This window comes from Ranitomeya variabilis, chromosome 2 (genome assembly GCF_051348905.1).
Source record: "Ranitomeya variabilis isolate aRanVar5 chromosome 2, aRanVar5.hap1, whole genome shotgun sequence".
NCBI lineage: Eukaryota > Metazoa > Chordata > Amphibia > Anura > Dendrobatidae > Ranitomeya > Ranitomeya variabilis.
This window is the reverse complement of record NC_135233.1, coordinates 492,698,775-492,712,698: the sequence shown is the minus strand read 5'-3', so window position 1 is coordinate 492,712,698 and position 13,924 is coordinate 492,698,775.

The window sequence follows — 13,924 nt, the reverse complement described above, 5'->3', positions numbered from 1 at the left end:
CTTCCTGACCACAGACGATTAAAGGGGGGTTGGTGGTGAGAAATCCCGTTATTTCACTGACAAAGTTGTTATAGAAGCCCTTGTTGCCCAAGTAAATACGTCAAACTTTTTTCCTGTGAATAAGAAGGCTTCTGTATATACAAACACAGCGACATCCTTTCTGACCAATGGGATTTTTTTGGGGGGGGTTTCCCATATTTATGCAACTGAAAAGCAACATCATAGTGGGGTCCAATCTCTTAACGAAATGTGAAGAAATCAGCATGTGTCACAACATCCATGGTATCCTTTATCGATATCACGTAGATAGTGGGCCCTATGCAGAATTTCCACCAGAGCTCTACTAACCATGCCACAATTATAAAGCGTCCGTCTTCTTATGTAGCAGGAGGACGGTTTGGGCTGGGTGCGACTCCTATCTATGTGCCCCTTATTGGCATGACCCTGCAGATATGTCACCCATAGGTACTTGAAATAGGTGCAGGTCATGATAGAGGAAAAATTAATCAGGCAGGTTGGATTGTATCATTCCAATTTTGTTCTCTTTCCACCAGTTACAGATGTTCACTGCTGTGGTGTCTGGAAATACTTTTTTCCCACCTTCATCTTAATTGTTGCTTGAAAGATCCTCAGACCATTATCTGGTTATTGGGTTACATTTAGTACATTTCTTATTGTGTGGCCTCAACCTTTGGAGTTCATGCCACCTTACCTTATTGTTATATTTGCTAGTCATTGTTATCCTGTGGTCTAATTATGATGTCTATTGACAGAAATAAAAGAAATGTAATTATAAATAAATTCCTAAATACCATTAATTAGTAAGCAAATTACCTCTTCAGAGAAGAAGACTTGAACTCTATAGCGCCACCTGTTGGAAGTAGCGATCCTACAAGTCGCAATCAACCCTTTAACAAGTCGTGCGATCACTGGCGTAGCTAGAGCTTTTGCCGCCCGGGGCTGATTCCGAGTTTGGCGCCCCCCCCCCCCCATTGCCGTCACTCAACGCCGGGCACCGCCCCCTCAGCACTGTTTACCCATGAAATCCGATGCCTGCGCTGTGTATCGCTGTTTGGTGCAGGCGCAGAGAGCTCTGGCCGTCTGACGTCACAGCCAGGCTTGCAGACTGCGCCTGTGCGGCCACCCACCTTGGTAATCCCAGCCCCACAGTGTGTTATGCATTATGCAGAGTGCGGGGCTGGGATTCACAAGCAGGGCGGCTGCACAGGCGCAGTGTCCAGCATTGCCCCAGTGTGTCCAGCATTGCCTTAGTGTGTCCAGCAATCTGCCCCAGTGTCCAGCATTGCCCCCAGTGTCCAGCATTGCCCCCAGTGTGTCCAGCAATCTGCCCCAGTGTCCAGCATTGCCCCCAGTGTGTCCAGCATTGCCTTAGTGTGTCCAGCAATCTGCCCCATTGTCCAGCATTGCCCCCAGTGTCCAGAATTGCCCCCAGTGTCCAGCATTGCCCCCAGTGTCCAGAATTGCCCCCAGTGTCCAGCATTGCCCCCAGTGTCCAGCAATCTGCCCCAGTGTCCAGCATTGCCCCAGTGTGTCCAGCAATCTGCCACAGTGTCCAGTATTGCCCCCAGTGTGTCCAGCAATCTGCCCCAGTGTCCAGCATTGCCCCCAGTGTGTCCAGCAATCTGCCCCAGTGTCCAGCATTGCCCCCAGTGTGTCCAGCATTGCCCCAGTGTGTCCAGCATTGCCTTAGTGTGTCCAGCAATCTGCCCCATTGTCCAGCATTGCCCCCAGTGTCCAGAATTGCCCCCAGTGTCCAGCATTGCCCCCAGTGTCCAGCAATCTGCCTCAGTGTCCAGCATTGCCCCAGTGTGTCCAGCAATCTGCCCCAGTGTCCAGTATTGCCCCCAGTGTGTCCAGCAATCTGCCCCAGTGTCCAGCATTGCCCCCAGTGTGTCCAGCAATCTGCCCCAGTGTCCAGCATTGCCCCCAGTGTGTCCAGCAATCTGCCCCAGTGTCCAACATTGCCCCCAGTGTGTCCAGCATTGCCCCCAGTGTGTCCAGCAATCTGCCCCCAGTGCGTCCAGCAATCTGCCCCCAGTGCGTCCAGCAATCTGCCCCAGTGTCCAGCATTGCCCCCAGTGTCCAGCATTGCCCCCAATGTCCAGCATTGCCCCCAGTGTGTCCAGCAATCTGCCCCAGTGTCCAGCATTGCCCCCAGTGTGTCCAGCATTGCCCCCAGTGTGTCCAGCAATCTGCCCCAGTGTCCAGCATTGCCCCCAGTGTGTCCAGCATTGCCCCCAGTGTGTCCAGAATTGCCCCCAGTGTGTCCAGCATTGCCCCCAGTGTGTCCAGCATTGCCCCCAGTGTGTCCAACATTGCCCCCAGTGTGTCCAGCATTGCCCCCAGTGCGTCCAGCAATCTGCCCCCAGTGCGTCCAGCAATCTGCCCCCAGTGCGTCCAGCAATCTGCCCCCAGTGCGTCCAGCAATCTGCCCCCAGTGCATCCAGCAATCTGCCCCCAGTCTGTCTCCAGCATATTGCCCCCAGTCTGTCTCCAGCATATTGCCCCCAGTCTGTCTGAGTCAGACATAAAGAAAAAAAAAAAAAAAAAGTAAAATCCTCACCTCTCCCGCTCCCAGCGCAGGTCCCGTGCACTCAGCGTCTCTCCGGCTCTGCAACGCTCAGGACAGAGAGGCTGAGCGCACAGTGATGACGTCATCGCACCCTCTGCCCTGAGACGTCGCAGAGTCAGAGGGCGCTGAAGACGCTGCAGCTGCCGCAGGAACCAGGAGAGGTGAGTATTAAAGGGGGGCCCGATGCCAGCGCTGGTATCGGGGGGGCCTGGTCGTGGCGGCGGTCGGCGCCGCCCGAAGATTTAAAGGGCCCGCGTCTCTTTTTTTTTTTTTTTTTTCTTCTTCCTCCTCCTCTCTGGGTCGGAGCCGCCCCCGGCATTGTGCCGCCCGGGGCGGCCCGCCCCCCCCCGCACCCCCCTTCCTACGCCACTGCGTGCGATATGACTTGGGATAAAAGCCAAATCAGTATCTCAATTTGCAGACACAGTGTTTCGGGCTGTTGGCCCTCATCAGTGCAAAGCATGAGAACTGATGTGGCTAGGTGAGAGGCTCTGGACTGAGGTCTAAGGGGTAATGTTTCTCCTTATGGAGAGTGACATACCAGCTCTGGCTTGTCAAGGTAAGGAGGCTTATTCGCTGCCAGCTGGTATGTCACTCTCCACAAGGAGAAACCTTACCCATTAATTAGTAAATCACACTCATTTTGTCTATGAAGGTAATAGACAGTGTAGTACAATAAAACCATCACTGTCTTGTTACACTCAGAGCATCCTGTACTAAAATGTTAATAGGACGAGTGCCCATGATCATGTACAGTAGAAAGCTCCACTGCTGTGACCTGGAAATAACATATACCATGTACTGATATGCTATCACCTGGTCACAGCATTCAGAAAGGGTTAACAGCAGTGTGAACAGTCTCTCCTTACCTCAGCACCACTGGTACCTTCAGTATTATATCAGATAGGGTGGACATCCCCACATCATTATGCTGCCACCACCATTTTTCTCTGTGGGGATGGTGTTCTTGGGATGATGAGCTGTGTTGGTTTGGCACCAGACATAGCTTTTACCTTAGTGGCCAAAAAGTTCAATTTTGGTCTCATCCGACCACAGCACCTTCCTTCATACATTTGGGGAGTCTCCTACATGTGTTTTGGAAAACTCAAAACGAGCCTTACAAATTTTGTGTGTAAGTAAAGGCTTTTTTTCTGCCCACTCTTCCAAAAAAGCCACCTCTACGGAGTGTACGGCTAATTGTGGTTGAATGGATAGATACTCCAGTCTCTGCTTTGGAACTCAGCAGCTCCTTCTTGGTTACCTTTGGTCTCTGTGCTACCTCTCTGATTAATGCCCTCCTTGCCTCAGCTGAGAGTTTCGGTTGACGGCCCTCTCTTGGCAGGTTTGTTGTGGTATCATGTTCTTTCCATTTGATGATAATGGATTTCATGGTGCACCTGGACATCATCAGAGATTGGGATATTTTTTATAACCCAACCCTGACTTGTACTTCTCAACAACTTTGTCCCTGACTTCTTTGGAGATCTCTTTGGTCTTCATGGTGTTTGGTTAGTGGAGCCTCTTGTTAATGGTGCTGCAGGCTCTGTGGCCTTACAGAAAAGGTAAAGTGTATATACTGACCGACATGTGAAAGATTGCACACAGGGGGACGTCCTGTCATTAAGCATGTGGAGCGCCCCCACTGCCACAGGGCCGAGGGGTACCCAGTACCGGGCCTCTCTGTCTCGATTCTGGGATTGTCACGGTGGCTAGACCCGGTCCGTGCCTGCTGAGGGGCGTCCAGTGAAAGTGGAGAGTGATGATGATGGTGTGGTGCAGATCGCGATGAATAACGAGGACACCAGGTTGCAGTCTCTTTACCTCTTTACTGAAGGCTTCAGGATCCTCAATCCGAAGTACGGTTAACAGGGCTGGCTGAGACCGACCGGTCCGATGGCACCTCCAGAGTTCCCTTTGCAGGTGGAAATCTGTGCCTACCTTCTAGCGCCTGTGTGTTGTAGTCCTTCCCTGCTTAGCACCACGGGATAGTCCTCACAACTATTGTGTCTGTTTCTGAAGTTCCCTCACAACTGATTCTGATATTCTTCTCCGTCCCCCAGATGATATGGCTAGGACACACCCGTATGACGGGTAGGCCTGGAGGTCTTCCGGGACCCTAGAGTCGCCCCTCTCCAACTGTTGCCCCCTATGTCTGCTTAGGTGATTTGGGTGAGACAGCCTGCCTATAACTGACTGTCCTGCCGTAGGTTTGAAGTAAGGCCTGGAGCTCAATACTTCCTCGACGTTTCCGGCCACCGGCTACGCGCCTCAGTAGGATGTTGCCTCGGTCTTTACAGCACGACTCCTACTGGTGTTTTCTCCTTGTTGCGCTGATCTCGTTTCTCACTCTTCACAATAAACCTCGCTTCTTGTCCTTTCTTGGGGTACCACCGCAATGAAGTGCAGGCGCGGTCCCGTAACGTTCTTTCTGTTCGCTAGGCCTCTGTCAGGATCCCACCCCTGACAGGGACCCCCCTGAATCTTCCCCTGCAACACCCTCTGCCACAGGATGTTGCCTGGTTCCGACCCAGTCAGCTTTCTGTCTAACTTCCTATCTAACCCCCAGTTTTACCAGATTGTGAGGAGTGGCCTAATACATAGCACCCTTAGCTCCCCCTGGAGGCCAGACTGTGAAGTGTATTGGTGTCTGTGATACCTGGTCAGGTGAACTCCTTCAGTGCCATCAGACGTACCAACACCCCCCTTAGCGGCGGAGCATCAGTACTGCAACGACCAGGGCTCTGGGGCGCTGCACATGTGACTTATGAAGAGAATTGCTTGTGCCAGAAATTATTAGGGGCTTCATAACAAATGAGGTGAATACATATGCACATGATAATTTTTAGTTATTTGATCCAATAAATTAAATTTCTGCCTTTATTTTTCTCACTTCACCAACTTAGACTATTTAGTGCTGATGCATAACACAGAAATCGGATTACAAAAATATTTAAACACAGGTTGTAATGTAACAAAATAGGTAAAATGCCAAGAGGATGAATACTTTCGCAAACCACTATATGTCATAGTATTCTGAATAGTGGGGAGCGAAAGAACTGGGGTCCATACTACTAATGAAAGCAAAGGAACTGATAAACCTTCATCTTTTCTCTTTTACAACAATATTGTTAATAATAGCAACAGAGCCCCATTGGATTAAATGCTACTGTCGTGCCATTCCCTGTATCCCTGTATAGTGTATGAAGGAGCGTACAATTTCCTCGCACTACAGCCCAGTATTCTAGGCATCTATGGAGGACCCAGTTGTAGGAAACTTCATGATCAGTCGATGTTGATATGTCCTTTGTTCGCAAGACAGATAAGCTGCCAGGGGTAATAGCTATTTCCTCACTCCCCATTGAGAGCGCGTGCATGCTTGGCTGAACTGAGCGTGCATACAGTATATGCATTGTATATGTGTATACGTTTATATCACCAATGATACAAATAAATGATGGTCGATGTAGCAGACAGTATTCTTTTACTTGTATACCAATGCTCAATTAGTGCATTTAACCAAATAATGACCAATTAGACAATATAATCATAATTGGTTGAAACAGTCAAAATCATCTATTTTGAACAAATCTTATTTAATGTTTATGGACAATTTAAAGGAGTTGTTCACACTTTTTATATTTTAAGATCAGGTTCAGTGGGGTATATAAGTAAAGAAAATATATACAGTCACCTACAAATACTCGCCACTCCCGAGTTCCACTGTCGGAATTCCTCTTCTGGGGGAAAGGATGTGAACACAGGACAGCATATTCACCGGACAGATCTGCTTAAAAAGTCATTTAAAGGGAACCTGTTCAGATGGAAGTGAATGTTTCTCCTTTTTTATTTTTTACTTAATTCCATGACTTGTCATTAAACCACAAAGATATATTTCCTGCCATGAACAAAAGGACATTTTTCCCCACCAGCAATATTTACTGTACATTTACATACTGGCACTTACCTATTTTATGCTGTAATATCCTATTATATACGTACTAATCATATACATGCCAGGCAGGCATCCAGATTGGTAGTACAGCATTTTGGCTCCTAGTGTCACAGAGTTTACCTCAATACATCACCCAGACATAATATATTGCAGACACAATATCCTATTCTTATGACAGAGCAATCATAATTTAAAAGAACTGTTTGCAATATGTCATCAAGAAAGGCAAGATAGGCCAGTAAGCTTAACCTCTACTGTGGGTAAAATCCTGGAGGGCATTCTAAGGGATGCTATACTGGAGTATCTGAAGAGGAATAACCTCATGACCCAGTATCAGCACGGGTTTACTAGGGACCGTTCATGTCAGACTAATTTGATCAGCTTCTATGAAGAGGTATGTTCCGGACTGGACCAAGGGAACCCAGTGGACGTACCGTATATGGACTTTTCAAAAGCTTTTGATACGGTGCCACACAAAAGGTTGATACATAAAGTGAGAATAATGGGGATAGGGGAAAATATGTGTAAGTGGGTTAAGAGCTGGCTCATGGATAGGAAACAAAGGGTGGTTATTAATGGAGTACACTCGGACTGGGTTGCGGTTAGCAGTGGGTTACCACAGGGGTCAGTATTGGGCCCTCTTCTTTTTTAACATATTTATTAATGACCTTGTAGGGGGTATAGAGAGTAGAATTTCAATATTTGCAGATGAGTCTAAACTCTGCAGGGTAATCAATACAGAGAAGGACAATTTTATATCACAGGAGGATTTATGTAAACTAGAAGCTTGGGCTGATAAATGGCAAATGAGCTTTAATGGGGATAAACGTAAGGTCATGCACTTGGGTAGAAGTAATAAGATTATTTACTGTAAGAGCAGTGAGACTATGGAACTCTCTGCTGTATAATGTTGTAATGAGTGATTCATTACTAAAATTTAAGAGGGGACTGGATGCCTTTCTTGAAAAGTATAATGTTACAGGCTATATATACTAGATTCCTTGATAGGGCGTTGATCCAGGGAACTAGTCTGATTGGCCGTATGTGGAGTCGGGAAGGAATTTTTTTCCCCAAAGTGGAGCTTACTATTTGCCACATAGGTTTTTTTGCCTTCCTCTGGATTAACATGTTAGGGCATGTTAGGTTAGGCTATGGGTTAAACTAGATGGACTTAAAGTCTTCCTTCAACCTTAGTAACTATGTTACTATGTTACTACAAGATCATGGCAGGGCACAGTGCTGCGTCTTCTGTAGATATGAGCGAACCTTTCAAGGTTCGGTTTGGATTCTCTGAACGAACCTCCATTCACCAAACAGTTCGACGAACGTACCCGAACCCCATTAGATTCAATGGGAAGCAAAACCAAACACAAAGCCTTAGGGGTCATAAATAGCTTCCCAAACAGCTAAAATTAGGAGCAGACACCAGGAAAAGTGGCTTCAATTGACCCACAGCAGAAATTTGCAAATGGCACAGCAGCCGTCAGCCATGGACCATGCATGAGGTATCAAGGTCTGGGCCAGCATTTACAGCTTGGAATTGAAGTTTTAATGAAGACCTGGTGGTTAAGGGAGCGGTGTAAGCCTTCTAAGCTGGGAGTTCTCACATCTCATGCAACACCTCCAAATTTTTTTTTTTATTCCAGCCAAACTCAGATGGCACAAACATCAGTTTCATACAGTACTGACTGAAAGTAAGTGCAGGCCTGTCTGTCTGGGAGACTTACTTACACGGGCAACCAACCAGATGGAGACCCAACTTGGAGTCTCCAAATTTCAAAAAATGATTTGTAACATCAGCAGCAGTAGGAACAGCAGGTACAGAAGACACCACAAAGATGGCACAGACTGCAATATGCGAGATCAATACATGACACTAATAACGACACCATCGACTAGTCTGTCCAATCTGCGACTGGGGTGCAAAAGTTACAGGAGATCCATGACTTGTTCATTTTAATGAAAGTTAGGTGGTCTACACTTTGAAGAGGACAGCTGGATGCACGTATCCATCAGGACACCACCAGCAGCGCTGAAGACATGTTCTGAGAGAACGCTGGCTGCCAGGCATGACAAAACCTCTAAGGTGTGACAGGCGAGCTCAGGCTACTTTTTCATTTTTGAAGATCAAAATGTGAAAGGGTCCACCTCTCCCTGATGGTATTGATGTTGAGTTCTAGATACTCCTGCACCATCCTCTCCAGTCGTTCACAACGTGTTAGACTTGTACTTTGTTCTGCTGGTGTATGGGCTGGTCTAAAAAATGTGTTAAACAACTCACAGAAATTGCTTATGCAATTTACATTCCTGCTGCTGCTAATGTTGTCTTGTCATCTTCAATTTGTTCCTCAGCTCTTGCGTCTTCACTAACAGTTTGTCTGGTACCATGAGCCTCCTTGATCGTTGTAAGCCACCCTCCCATGGCACCTGCCTGTGCCACGACAGTCCGGAAATTTGAGATATTGTCATCCCTTCCGCATCCTCCTCTGCTTCCAACTCTTCCTCTGGGACCTTCACCTCCTCACACAGACAATTCAAAGTGTGCTCCAGCATGCAGAAGACCGTAATAGTGATGCTGATGATAGCATCATCATCGCTAACCATCTTAGTAGCCATTTCAAAACTGTGCAGAAGGGTAAAGAGGTCTTTCACCTGTGCCCACTTCGCAAGTGTGAATGCACAACGTCCAGACTGTGTTGGACAAGGCTAAGCAAAAGGACATACTGCACCAGGGCTCGTCGCTGCAGCCATAGACGCTGCAACATATACAGAGTGGAATTCCACCGTGTTGGTACATTGCTAATCAAATGGTGAACCGGTAGGCCGAAAGACCCCTGTAGCGATGCAAGTCAATGAACTGCGGGGTGCGATCGGCGGTAGTGAGCATTAAACTGTGCTTTGTGCAGCAGAGTATCGCACACATTCTTCCCTGGCTCCAAGTTTAGTGGAGACAGCCATTGCTTTAACGCAGCCTGGATACCTGTCCATAACTCTTGAGCTGTGTGACTGCGATCTCCAAGGCATATTAATTTTAACACTGCCCTTTTTGCTGTGAACCATGGCTGCGCATCATGGAGGTGGGGGGGATTCTATCTGCACTGTTGGAATGCGTGTCTGATTAATGGAGATGTTAAGGGCACAGGTGGAGGCCCTAGAAGAGGTGGATGAAGCAAAAGCAGTGGAGGAACTGTTAGATATAGAGGTTTGTCCCACAAGCCTTGGGGATTCAAAGACTTGTGGAGCAGCCCCTTGGCCGCCTGCCCCCACAGCCACCAGAGTCACCCAGTGCCCAGTCAGCGAGATGTGGCACCCCTGCCCATGTTTGCTTGTCCAGGTGTCAGTGGTGAAATGCACCCTGGCAGACATATATTTTTTAATGAAGCTGGTGATGTTGTCGGTGCCATGTTGGTGTAGCGCAGGCACAGCTTTCTTTGAGGATTATTGGCGACTGGGCAACTGGTACTGGGGGACTGCAACGGCCATCAACTTTCAGAAACTGTATCCACCATCCATGCGGAGATGTTATGGTGAATTGAGAAAGATGTGTTGTGCTAGGTAACACAAAAGCAGCAGTCATGTCTACTTCCGTAACAGCTGACTGGCTCTCACTTACCCCGACTGTGGTGGGTAAACAATAGTAGTTTCTGCGGCCAGAGACCTGTGTGTGAAAACTTGGAATGCTGATGGAGGAGGAAGAAGCAGCAGATGGGGTTGATGTGACTGCCAGTGGTTGGCAAATCCCGCTTGTCCGCATGTGTGAGATTCCCACATTAAGGCAGGTTGATGGCGCATGCATGTGCAGGTGCTTCTCACAAAATTAGAATATCATCAAAAAGTTAAATTATTTCAGTTCTTCAATACAAAAGTGAATCTCATATATTATACAGAGTCATTACAGAGTGATCTATTTCAAGTGTTTATTTCTGTTAATGTTTTATGATTATGGCTTACAGCCAATGAATACCCAAAAGTATCTCAGTAAATTAGCATTATTGCAATTTTTGCCTCTACTGAGTTTATTTTTTTTGCAAATTTGACAGATAACGTGTGTTGGGTCATCCTTTGCAGTCTCAAAAAAATGCCCAGGCTAGGCAATCCTTGCCGCCCCTGCGAACTGCACACTGCACACACCCTGTGACTGGTGCTGGCCACAGGCAGGGTTGGGGTTAAGGATGCAGTGCTTGTCATGGTTGCGTCACTTTGTGTCTGTGTGGGAATCCGCAATGTAACCTCCTCATCATCCTCCTCCTTCACCTTCTCTGCTGAGCTACTCAGCTGCATACCTGTGGGTTCACACCAAGTGGGATCTTCAACTTCATCGTCATCCTCTCTGTTCACACCCTCCTCACCGTGAGAGTCACCCTCCTCCTCTTCCTGCCCTGACACCATAGTGCAATCCGCGTACACCTCTGGTATCTGAATCTCATCAGGATCACCTCCAACCTTGGTTGTTAATGCCTGATGATGAGGGTCTGAATTCTGCTCGGACCCTACTTCATCTGGCCCTGGATCCAATATGAAACAATTTTGGGCATCGGTGCAGATGATTTCCTCCTCTGGATTCTGTAATTCTTCGGAGCACACCTCTGATGCACATGGAATACAAAGTGTGAACAGCTCTTCAGAATGGCCCATCTAAGGTTCCCCACAGTTGGGCTTTGGAAATTTTTGAAACAAGAGTGATTGGGGTGCCACCTGTGAGGATTGTACAGTGTGTGATGTTAAGGTGGAGGAAGAGGAGGAGAGGCCACTTGATGCAGCGCTTGCCATCCACTCGAGCACATGCTCTTTCTGAGCCACATCTACAAGGCTCAGGCTGTGCGGCTGCCAAAGAAAGGGAGTTGAGTAGGCTGTCCAGTAACAGATGTTTTCAGTAGTCTTTGATTAGGTAGGACAAGACTATGTTTCCTTCCACCACAACCTCGCTTTTCCCACTCATGTTGTAAGTAGCCTTCCCCTCTTGTACCCTGCTGCTTCACAACCTTAGGCCCACAGCTGTAAGTCACCTGTCACTAAATGAACAATTATTATTTATTTTCTTAGATAGTGTGCCTGAACAACACTGTCATATCTAACGATTTTTAAGTGGAAAAATAGCCTTCTGATTTGCCACCGAAACACAGTTTTAGCACAAATGATTTGGAGTAGGTAATTGGGTCTCGTGACTGCACCACTATATTAGGCCTAACAATTTTAAAGTGGAAATCTGGCCTTCTGATTTGCCACTGAAACATAGTGAAAGCACAAACGATTTGGAGTAGCTAATAGGGCTTCGGGAGACTGACGCAGAGTTTTTGAACAATCTACTTTGATGATGTTGGAAGATCGATTTCACACAGGATAAGTTCACTTACAGCACCAGCACTAGCACAGGAGTGACCTCTTTGCATTGTGACACTGAGCGATTAGCATCAGCAAAACAAGATGCCCGCTTTTTATATGGCCAGGGTCATGTGACTTCGGCAACCAATCACAGGAGACCTTGTGTCATGACGTTGTGGATGGTTTCTGCTCCCTGATTGGTTGCAGGAATCAACACACATAAAGTTAAGGGAAGAAAAAACACTAAAAAAAGTGCGCCTCTGCTGTAACCTTACCACATGCTCCGCTCACCTAGACACACCCCTTCCCCTCATCAAACTCATCCCCCCCATTACCACCACTCATATAGCACCACTATTATAGCCAAAGTAATAACAAAAGCATTAGTGGAAACGTAATGCTTTACCGAACTGCGACTGACTTTTGCCGAATTTGTGTAAAAATGCTCACGAAACCGAATGTGCTACATTCATGCCGAATTTGACATTGGCGAACATTTTCCGAACACGTTTGCTCATCTCTAATCATCAGTACATGTGCAAAAGAGCCTGCTGACATCATGGGTACAGCTATAGCAGATGCAGAGGAAGAAATCACTTCTCAACCTCTGACACTAATTTATGTTAAGTTTCAGTTGCAACTAAAGTAAGCTGAAAAAAAAATACAGTATACCTTATTCCGCTCTTTTAGGGCTCATGCCTACATCAGTTTTTCTCATAAAAGTGCTATCTGTGCTTTTCTTGTAGATCACTAGTACCTATGATAGTTTATGGGGTAGTTCACATCTCCGATTTTCCCTTCTGACCAAGTGGTTTACACAAAAGCATGTAGACTTGTGCAATATTTATCCAAGTATCGGATCAAACTCGCCAATGCAAGTCTATGGATCTATGAAAAAATGGAACAGCTGTTGGATGTCATCCATGTGTCCATTTTTCATGTGAATATTTGAAAAAGCTTGAGAAACCCCCATCATTTTTTTTTCATCCAAGAAGAACTGATCAAACTCTGATGGTAAAAACTGTCACTGACCAAACGCTGAGAACATTCTGACCAAAAGCACTGACTAAACTCTGACCAATTTTTTGTGTATGAGAAAAATTACTGATCTGTGAGGGAGCACTAAAAGTAACATGCCCATCAACATTTTTATCCTTTTAATACATTGCAGTCACTATATTATATAGCACTGTGTACTTACAATTGCTCATTTTGCCTTTCTACCCAGATAATTCTTCTTTCCCACTAGGTCTATGACATCATGTGATTAACAACAGACTAATTGAATCCTTCTAAGTTCTATGTAGACACAGGAGGTCAATTTTGTCCCTGGTGTCCTTAGACAGCTCTTTGGGCTTGGCCATGGTGGAGAGGTTAGAGTGTAATTGATTGTGTAGACAGGTGTAATTTATACAAATTCAAACAGGTGGAATTAATACAGGTAATGAGTGCAGAGTAGGAGGGCTTCTTAAAAAAACCTAACAGGACTGTGAGAGCCAGAATTTTTCTGTTTGATAGGTGATCAAATACTTATTTCTTGCAATTTAATTATGTAAAAATCATACAATGTGATTTTCTTTTTTTTCATTTTTAGATTCTGTTTCTCACAGTTGAAGTGTACCTACGATAAAAGATACAGACCTCTCAATTCTTTGTAGGTGGGAAAATCTTGCAAAATTAGCCGTGTATCAAATACTTAATTTCCTCACTGTACTTGCAGGATGAAGTTTTCAGTGAAAAATTCACATAAATAACTTGTTGCGGATATAAAATGCATTTATGAAAATGTTAAAAATGTTATCGGGTGAAAACCAGTTATCATTTATCCATAGGATCGGTGGTAACTTATTTATTGGTGAGGGCCCAGCCTTTGGCTGAACATGGCACTGTTATCCCTTTTAGAATGGCGCAGTCCACATGCTCGACATTCATCCTCTATGGGGCTGGTGAGTGCGGCACACTTTTTTTTTTCCAGTAAACTCATAGAATAAATGGAGCGTTGTTTGGGCATCTGACCCACTGCTTCATTCTATAAAGGGGATTCTGCCGATTGGTGC